Genomic DNA, 9,569 nt, shown 5'->3' with positions numbered 1-9,569 from the left:
GGCCGGTGGTGGTGGCTCAGTTGTTATGATGCTCAGCTGCTCACCCGAAAGGCGCGGATTTGATCCCAGCTGTGGCGGTAGCATTTTGGGGGAGGCAAAATACTTCATACTTCAGGCCTGTGTACTGTGCGATGTCGGTGTTCATTAAAGGACCTCAGGTGGTCGGCGTTTTCCAGAGCCCTCCACTGTGGCGTCCCTCATAGCCTGAGTCACTTTGGGACATAAAACCCCATTAAACATAAACCCATAAAACCAAGCATATCAAATATGTCTTGGAAAGATAAACGAGCGATCTTGGTGCTAATACGAAACTCTACAGATGTCTATAAAACATTGCAGTGAAAATCACAAAAACTTCTTGTATTTGTCTAGCAAAGACATCTCGTAACATTATATAGCTCTACTGTAGGGCTGCTAATGCTCCGCAAATTTTGGGATATAAGGTGTTCAGTAATATCTTTACGAGATGTCTTTGTAATATATACTAGTCTTCAAACTGGGTGTATAAGACATATTACAAAATATGAAGGCATTTTAGAGGCGTTTAATTCTAGCTCAAGCATGCATGTTTTTTTTTTTTTTTAAGTTATGCAAGCACTTGAAGTGATCTGGGCAATACAATGAAAAATTAGATATGAGACATCTTGTGTGTTTTTATTAATCCTTCCTGCGATGCTATAGCACTTCATTTTTTCAGATCATATTGCTCTAGAATTTTTATCTAAAATACTGCCTATACAATTATAAGCAGACCCCTAGTAATGCATGGCAACTGGAAAGAGTGCATGTATGAATATGTTTATGAAGGAGAGATGCAGCAAGTAGCATGCAGTGTGCCTCCACAGATGGCCCTACAGGCGATATGGTAATGCATTTCAGGCAGGCAACCCAGGTATCCTCTTATGTGCTGTCACATGTGCTAGCTGTGCATCGTTAATCAGTGTAGTTATGCGAAGAAATTTTGTAAATATTTATTCATACTATGTTCGGTACAATTCCACTGGCGTGCCTGTGGTTTGCTCTTAGGAAAAGAAGGTGGTTACCTCTTTACTGTTGTAAACAACGGAAGTGGCCTTATTGTATCCCTTTGACAAATGTAGTGCTGTATCTCAAAATATATGTGGCACAGAAGTCTACAAATAAACATATCCTCAAAGAAGCAGGAAAGCTGATGAGTGGATATCTTTAGGTTTTTGGTAAAAGGGGATACAACATGGTGCCACCAGTGGATTTTCATCATCCTTGCACAGAGGGTGTTCGCGATATCATGAAAGAAAACACCACCTACTATTACGGTCTGTTTGTAAGACCACGGCGCCGACGGCAAGTAGCACCAAGCAACATCTTTCCACAGTGGTAGTTTTAGCTGACTATGTGATAGTTAGTGGGAGTGGGGCTGCTGCAGAATGATTCCACCCTAGATCATCCACATGCGCATCCATGGTTAGGGAAAAAATAATATGAAAAGGTTCAACGAAAGTACAGCGACGTATTGGAAAACCAATGAAACTAGGTGACGCAAAACTGCTTGTAGACGTCTAATAACCTATGCCATGTAAACATTTTGCCACAATCTAGGTGTTAAAAGCCTTGAGAAATTGTCTTCTTTACTTCACTTAAACATCTGTAAGGCATGGAGAAAACACACCTTCCAGATATCTCAACAAACTCTTGTCATAGCTTTTTCTAGATGTTCGAAAATGTCTGCAGAACGTTTTGTGTTAGGTGTGGTGTAACAGCAGCTCATTTGCAGTGCCGAAGTCATTTCATTGTTGTCATGTGTTAAATCTTTTCTTGTTAACTAAACAAGAAGTTGATCACAGGACAAAATTATAAGGTTAAGAGTTTTGATGTCTGTGGCTTAATTGTTCCAAATAGATTAAAAAGCTGATTTCTTTACTGTTGTGATTTCTTTTATTGAAGTTTCGGTAAATACAGCTCTGCTGTGGAACCAAAAGGCAAAAGTCGCCATAAAATCACCTGACTGGGCCTTCGGCACCACGGCTGACACGTGTAACACACATCAGCAGGCACGCAGCATTAAGAAATAGTGTACGGTACAGGTTGTGTTACACATACATACAATAATAACCAGAAGCAGCAACACATGAAAGCGGCCATTTGCATTACGTGTAAAAACAGTTTCTAGCACAGTAAATGCATTAATCCAATGAGAATAGAACGGAAATAAATCACGTTTATTCGATAAAGTACAATTTAGCTTTTTTCCTGAAGGTGAACGAGGAGAATGATTGATCTGTCGCATCAACTATGTCATGGTAACTGTTCAACAGATTGGAAATTTGCCATTTAATTAACTGCTTTCACACCCGGTCCTTTTTTCGATGTTTTATGAAGTTCATGTCTGAGGGTGTAATGTCTGTATGTGGTAATTGTAAAATATGCTGCACTGCTGCGCAGTCAATTTTGTTTTGCCACTATATAAATTCTGACAGTCATTGGTTATCGACCTTCCATTGGGTGAGGGCGATATTGAAATGCCTACTTTCTAGACTGTTGCAAATTGGTTCTGCTGCTATTTCCTGCGAGCTAGCACGATGTGCACACAACAGACCAGCCAGCGTTATGCGGATGTCTGGGAGCCCTTATTAGAAAAGCCTATAGGGGGCTGTAACAGTCGATATTTGGATTTGCCTAAAGTTGGCTGAAACACAGTCATATCTCAATGGTTTGTAAATGAAACAAAGGCCTTTCTTTTGTAAGAGATAAATCCTTTCCGTGTGCTTGTTTTGGAACCTGTACTGCATAACAATAAACAGTACTGCGTATACGTGACTGGACAGTAATAAAATAGAGTTGTTCTCAGGTGTATTGGTAGAAGGGAGTGAAATTTATTTTGAATACATATATTGGGTGGTTTTGGTTGCTATGAAGTCTACACGGTATGAGTAGAATCAATTGTACGACTTCCATTTGATCCCACAAAGTAGGTGGAGTAATACAGGACGCCCCATGCCATGGTCCAAGTGTTTTTTTTTTATTATGGCTGTGATGCAATGGTTATAAGGGCAGTAACTGTATATCCCTGGACACCTCTTGGTGGACACCTGAACCACGCTGTGAGTAAAGGTATATGGAGAAAGTGAAAAGGGGCACCAGATTATTTCAAACCACTTGGGGCTAGATTTAACATGCACTGAGATCAAACAGCTCATGGGCGTTATTTGTCATTTGGGTTTCCTTTTTGTCAAAATGCAGCCATGGCCGTGATATATGGCCCTCCATTGGGCTCAGCAGTCCAATGCTAAATAGAACATTGGATGTGAGGAAAGAAGGAAGTGGTGAAATTGGTAAATTGCCACATACCTCGGTGGTCACCTGAACTGCACCTTAAAGGAAGGGGGAGTGAAAGAAGAAAGAGAGAAAGGGCTAGGTGCCATAGTGGAGGTCTCCAGAATAATTTGTGCCACCTGGGGATCTTTAACCACACAGCACACAGGCACCTTTTGTGTTCTTCCTCATGTTAACTTTCTCACTTCTGGGTCACCTCTACCAGTGAGTTAACTTTCTTGCTTCTGGGTGGTCCCCTCTAGGGAGGGTGAAAAACTTAACGGTGCTTTAGCTTTGGTTAAACTGAGTGAGAAGTGGTAGGGTCACAATGGCGCAACCTGGCAAAGTGCTATGCTGTTGACCTTTTTTTTTTGTATTTTCCAGGCTAACCATCGTGAAGCTACTGCTTCTTGCTCATTAAATTTTAACTAAAGTTAAAGCGCCGTTAACTTTTCCTAGGCATGCCGGCGCTCCTTCCATCATGTACTCCGTTAAAGATGGCATGACTTAACGCCGCGTTTGGGCTCCTCGGCGAGCCCAAAGTCAACCACATGACCAAACTTTGGTTGAGCTTGACGTTTTCGGCTTGACCTTAAATGACCTTGACCACTGACCTGTCCAATTGCTTGACCATTGGTCTGACCACTGACCATCCACCGGTTATGACCTTGGCTGAGTGAAGGCTATCGGCAACGCACGGCGATCTCAGCCCGATCGAGACCTCTAGTAGTGAAGCTACCGCTTCAAACGAAAAGGAGCGTAAAAGAAAGAAGACAGAAAGAGGTATAATTTTGGCTACCTGGGGAACCTGCACTCAGCCGCGCCGTGAAGGAGAGAAAGAGCCATATACAGGGCCTGTTCTGAAAGTAGTAGGTCTGATTTTTTCCTGGGCGAACGGGTGGACAAGAGGCGGTCTGCGCGTGCAGGATCGCTGAAGGGGGATATTGGGAACGCTGAGGAAAATCGGCAGTCTGCTCTCGGCCGTTTTAGAGAGCAGGTCACTTGTACTGTGGACCCCTGTCGAAACGCCTCGTCACGCAGAATCATGGAGTGTTTACTGGATCAGCGATACGCGATCAAATTTTGTGTAAAGCTTGGTAAAACGGGCAAAGAGACTCACGACATGATTAAGGAGGCCTATGGTGGCGCTGCCATGGGTAGGTCAGGTGTTTTTGAGTGGCACAAGCTGTTCCGAGAAGGTAGGGAAAGAGGGGAGGACGACGTCCGCTCCGGACGCTCATCGACCAGCAAGACCAACGAAAATGTGTCGCTATGAAAACTTTACTCAACAGTGATCGCAGGATGAGTATCAGAATGATTGCTGACGACTTTGGCATTCCTCAAACACAACTTTTTGAGATCGTGACAGAAAACTTAGCCATGTGGAAAGTGTGCGTGAAGTTGGTGCCGCGAGTGTTGTCAGAGGAGCAAAAGGCCAGCCAGAAAGCGATCTGCCAGGATCTTCTTCATCACGTGAATGAGGACCCCCGATTTCTTGGATAACGTAGTGACCTGTGACGAGACGTGGGTGTTTGAATACGACACGGAGAGCAAGCGGCAGAGCTCAGAATGGCCGCACCCCTTCTACCCCACGCCCCAAGAAAGCGCGAAAGAGCAAATCCAAGGAAAAGTCCATGCTCATTTGCATTTTTGATCGACATAGAGTCACCCAAAAAGAGTTCGTACCATCCGGACAAACAGTTAACGCAGTTTTTTATGTGGAAGTCCACAGAAGACTGCGAAAACGCATTGTTCGTGTCCGCCCAGCCATCGCCAACAAATGGTGGCTGCACCATGACAGCGCGCCGAGCCACACAGGGTTCCTCGTAATGGAGTGTCTTGCCTAGCACAAGGTGGCAACGCTGCCTCGCCCGCTCTAGAGCCCTGACTTGACCCCCCAGGCTTTTTTCTATTCCCGCGAATAAAGTCGACGCTCAAGGAGAAGCATCACGGATCGGTAGAGGCGGTTCAACAGGCCGTGACGAGGGAGCTAAACAGCATTCCGGTCCAGCAGCGTGTAGGTGCGGAAGGGTGCTACTTTGAAAAATTCTAATCGTTTGTACTATTATCATGAATAAAATATAAAAAAAATCAGTCCTACTACTTTCAGAACAGGCCCTGTATATATATAGCTGTGTGCCGTAATCACTGAGCCGAGCGCTCTAACCATGAGCCACCGTGGCGGGTGGAGCTAGGACTGTAGTGAAAGTTGAAAGGTCGAGAGAAGGATAGACATGGAGGGCTCCGGAATAATTCCGACCAGCTGGCACACGTACGCTACAACCTGCATTTCGCAGCGGCCGCCACGTGAAAGCTGGGAGAGAGGAGGATTGCGGAGAGAAGGTATAAGGACGGCAGCTGTCTCGCTGCGGGTTGGGTGCGGGCCGTGTTCACTGAGGGGAGGAGGAGGAGGAGAAAACATTTTGTTGCGAAAGCAACACTACGCAAGTCGCCGAGCCATTTCGTGGAGCTCTGGAAAAGCCATGGGTTCGCTCCTGCGCATGCGCGAGGAGCGAATCACACGGTCAGCTGGCGCGCCGGGACCGCCGCCACCGCCGCCCTCTCTCCATTGCCTCGCCGACAGTCTCCCTCTCTCTCTCTCTCTGATGCGCAGTAGCGATTGCACATCACCATCTAGATCTGCATGGTTTGTGCTCTGCTATGCTAGGATATACATAGCCTGAGGTGAGGGCGAGGTGTCCACATCTCGGTGGACACCTGAACCAGAGGGAAGGCGCATAACTGCAGGCCCTTTTGAAACAGCGGACACCTCAACCATGCTTTAAGCGAAGTGATGGTAGTGACAGGTGCGTTGCATGCGCGATGGCACTGAAAACGTTGTGTCAGAAACGCGGCGCTGAAGCCGTCGGCGTCCGTTGTGTTCATGCATTGGCGTTGACCACGTTTTACACTCCGATCATTTTAAGGAAAGAAAGGCGAGCGCGCGTGGCGAGGTACTCCAGCTGTGCGTAGTGACATCACTTGCTCCTCGCGCATGCGCATATGGTCGTGCAAGAGCACGCGAAACGGCGACGTGGGCAATGTACGTAGCTCACATATATGGCTACGCGCAGATGCTGCTTTCGTAATCCTCCAGGTTTAACCAGAGAAACCACAGCCAATTTTTTAAGGCGAAAGCCTTTAATGCCTCATACTGTCGTGACCAAGTTGTTAGCAAATGTGTACGCGTTTCGGATGCATATTCCTTATATGGGCATATGCCAATCAATAGCCAATCGATACTTAATCGGGTGCAATCGAAAGACATTGGAACATGATATAAAGGGATTTCATGATCACCGCCGCTACAGCTGCGCGCTTCGCCTCCTCGCCCACCGTTTGACCTTTCGTTGCAGCAACACCACCTAGACGTTGGTTGCAGCCGCGTTTTGCCCGCGGGGCCATGGAGGAAGGAAAACTTTCTTTCCTTCCTCCATGTGCGGGGCAGTTTTAACCGCGCCGATTTACCTCTCCTCCTCCGCCTCCGCACATGCAGTGTGCGTAGAGCCCATGGAGGAAAGGTAGGGCTACAGTGAACTAGGTCACTGTAGTAGGGCCGAACGCCTCCACCATTATCGTGATGCTCGCACAGGTAGGAACCTCAACTGCGCCGTGGGGGAAGGGGCTCCGGAATAATCGACCACCGGCGGATCTTTAACGTGAACAGATATCGCACAGCGGGTCACGCACTTGAGGACGAATCTAACCAGTGCATCCAGTCAAATACAAGAAAGAGATGCAGAAGAAGAGATACCCCAAATCCATAGAGTTAATATAACCAAATCAGATTGTCCAAGAGGACAAACTTCTCTACTAATTATCATGTATAGTAGGGAATTCTGAGAAAGAAAAAAATAATTTATTTTGGTATAATTTTGGTTAGGCTTATGTAAAAAAACTTTTAATAGCGATCGTAGCGGCAAATGTTAGAATGGCGCTGCTTACCAGTCATTATCAGACTTAATTCGCCTCAAAAGCTTCTATCCATGGAGGAGGAAAAGAACTCATACTTCTATCAGTTCAACTGAAGTCATTGCTTCAGTCCACTGCATTGGCGGCACTTGCGCGCTTGCGTTGCGTGCGCGTCCTCGTGTTGGAGTAGCTGTTGCCTCTGCGCTTGTTGTCGTGGGGTTGGTGCGTGCGTGCGTACCAGCGCGAAACTGTAGCTTTGTGCATTTGAACCGGCGGGCCTTCATACATTCTGGTGACAAGTCATTGCGGTGAGCTTGTTACGCTTTATGCTCTTTATAAACTCATTTGGCGGCCTCTAAACAGGACATATTCGCAGAAGTTGTGTACGGCGTCCCTGTGGCGTTTTGACGCATTGTGCGGGCACGAAGACACGTGCTTTGCGTGACAGCTCTATTTCTTGAGTGCTGCTAGTCAATTTTCGCACCTAATCTAGGCGGTCGTCCTGAAGGTTTGTGCGAGAGTGCAAATGAAAGGAAGCAATTCTGAAATGGCGCGAAGGCAATTCTTTATAATTCTCGGTACACTGTTCAGTGGAGACAAGTTGAGCCGCGTCCTTAGCTTGCTTTCATAGCCGCCTTGTTTGCATGTTATTTCGCAGGGTTTTTTGTTCCTCCACGTGATTGAGTACAAAACGCCTTAAATAAGTAGGCTGAAGTTTAAAAAATAGCGTTTGGGCGTTCGTTCAAACGCGCGCAACAAAATAGCTATTTTGGAAAAAAAAAAAAAAAACGGCGCGCAGTAGTACTGTTCGGTACAGAACGCGCACTTTTGTGAACATAATCGATGTGGTACGCAGTCGACTGTGCAGAAATTATAAACCAGCAGGAGACGCCGCTTCTAGCCACAATAGCCACCTGCGTCGGAGTTCTGAAAGCGGCCCCTGACCCATAACACTATGTCCTGACCTACCTTTTCGAGGTCTGCATGCGTTTGCTTAAACGCACACGATGTTTTCGTGTCATTAGTGCACTGGCTAGTTGTCTGGCAGGCACCACATAATGTGCAATCGCTGGCCAGCGTCTTTGTCCCCGAGATATAGTACGCGTTGTGAGTGCGTGGCGAGATTTGAAGTCCCACTTGTAGACGCAGCGTTTCTGGCGTTGTGCCACTTGTCTGGCCCAGCACCAGGAGGGCGTGCCGCACGGGCAGTGGTGCAAAGAGCGCTTCTGCTCTGGCAGCTTCTAGAGTGCTGGCGGTGAGAGGTGGTCTCAGGAACGCAGTGCATGGTTGGTCACGTGCCCATGAAGCGCATCTAATCGATATCTTTGCAGTTGTTGGAAGTGGGCATCACTTTAGAACTGGAAGTGGACATATCTGTGTAGCAGGAGTTTTGAAGTAGCCATTCACCAGGGCTTACAGGTCCAATGGTTGACACATCAGTAATCCAGCATGTCTGCCACCCTTCGCCATGCACCATATCAGCTGCATTCGATTCAGCCGTGGTTCTCTGCACCGCCGGAACCGGTTCACGGTGCGCTGCACCAAAGCGCTCGATTCACAGCGCCCCCTGCACCACCGTCCGCGATTGATTTTGGTGCAGTCGTGGTGCCGCTTCGGTGCAAAGAACCGCGGCACCCTCAGAGACGGAGGTGCAGGATAGTGGTGCACGTGTTTGACGGCGTAAGCAGACGACGAGCGCAGCCGACGTTTTGTTTGTTAACATCAGTGGCCAGCTAAAGGAAGTTTTTCCCGTTTCTCGCGACAGCCTGAACAGCCTCTTGAATTCGAAGCTGAAATACCTAGCTACTACGCTTTCGTAGTAGTTGGGGATTCTGTTGCGGTCTGTCCGAACTGTGTTGCTGCAAAAGAAAGCACCACGTCGGCTTCCTCATCTTCGCTGTCTGACGACTCAGAAAATTCCATAAAAGTGGATTCGGCGATGTCGTAGTCCATGACTCCACGAGGCACGAAAAACAGACGCGACGCACAGCAACACAACACAGCACGACGGACGAGAACCGGATAGCAGACGACAAGGCCTGTGCGTGCACGCGCTCGATTGAAGATTTGTGACGCTGCTGACGCGCTGCACCTGCACCAAGAAACTGCAATTGCACCGCGCCGGCACCTACGGAACTTTTTCAGAATTAGTGCAGAGAACCAGTTCTGAATCGAACAGACCTATCCTCAAAGCCTGTTTCACTATGGCAGATAATTCATTAAATTATCACGTTAAACCTGCTTAGCGAATGCATTTTTTTTCTGTAAGAAGCAGCAAAAAAAAAAAAAGCCCCTGACATTTCAATGCCGCACTCTTGTATTCGTTTTTCTGAGGCCCCAACCATTTGCTGCCGCACTACTGTATT

At 47.1% G+C, this 9,569-nt stretch overlaps 1 protein-coding gene across 8 annotated transcripts in view; it reads left to right on the top strand.

Moving 5' to 3' along the window:
- The first annotated feature begins 7,369 nt into the window (after window positions 1-7,369).
- Window positions 7,370-9,569, top strand: part of LOC149342715 (tudor domain-containing protein 1-like) — a 47,736-nt gene continuing 45,536 nt past the window's right edge. For 5 of the 8 annotated variants that reach the window (XM_089545179.1, XM_089545177.1, XM_089545178.1 and 2 more), the window contains exon 1: window positions 7,377-7,511. The gene's annotated coding sequence lies outside the window, so the exon portion shown is untranslated. Of the gene's footprint in view, window positions 7,512-9,569 lie in introns of all 8 variants that reach the window. The other 3 variants (XM_089545182.1, XM_089545181.1, XM_089545176.1) reach the window with 3 other exon arrangements.

Source organism: Amblyomma mixtum, chromosome 5 (assembly GCF_055824585.1).
Source record: "Amblyomma mixtum isolate Tamu chromosome 5, ASM5582458v1, whole genome shotgun sequence".
NCBI classification, from domain to species: domain Eukaryota; kingdom Metazoa; phylum Arthropoda; class Arachnida; order Ixodida; family Ixodidae; genus Amblyomma; species Amblyomma mixtum.
This window is presented reverse-complemented; position numbering and strand designations above follow the sequence as displayed.